This window comes from Octopus bimaculoides, chromosome 17 (assembly GCF_001194135.2).
Source record: "Octopus bimaculoides isolate UCB-OBI-ISO-001 chromosome 17, ASM119413v2, whole genome shotgun sequence".
Classification (NCBI taxonomy): domain Eukaryota; kingdom Metazoa; phylum Mollusca; class Cephalopoda; order Octopoda; family Octopodidae; genus Octopus; species Octopus bimaculoides.
In genome coordinates, this window is record NC_068997.1 from 28,327,562 (window position 1) to 28,328,148 (window position 587).

A 587-nucleotide genomic window follows, 5' to 3' on the forward strand; every position below is an offset into this window, starting at 1 on the left:
GTCTTCTACTATAGCCTCAGGGTGACCAAAGCCTTCCGAGTGGATTTAGTAGACGGAAACTGAAAGATCATCGTATATATATATATATGTGTGTGTGTGTGTGTGTGTGTGTATGTTTGCCCCTCCTGTCACTGCTTGACATTAGGTGTTGGTGTGTTTATGTCCCCATAACTTAACGGTTTGGCAAAAGAAATTGATACAGTACGTCCTGGGGTTGATTTTGACTAAAAAAAACCCTATAAAGTGGTACTCCAGCCTGACCACAGTCAAATGACTGAAACAAGTAAAAGAATAAAAGAATGCATTATCTTGTAGCTTCAAGATTTCAATGGCATGTTTGTAAATTTTTAGAATAACATTGTAGGGTAGGTGTGAAAGGATAGATCTGGTCAGTTTTAGTATAAAGCAGGTAGAATATTTGGGCCAGATATGGCTGCTTTAGGACACATTAAACCAGGACAGTCCAAGAGAAACATAAAAATTCTTTAATGGAAGGAAAATAGATTGTTAGAATACATAACCTCTAATGACAAAAACCTTTCGGAATAGCATTTATAGCAAAAAAAAAAAAAAAAAAAAAAAAAAAA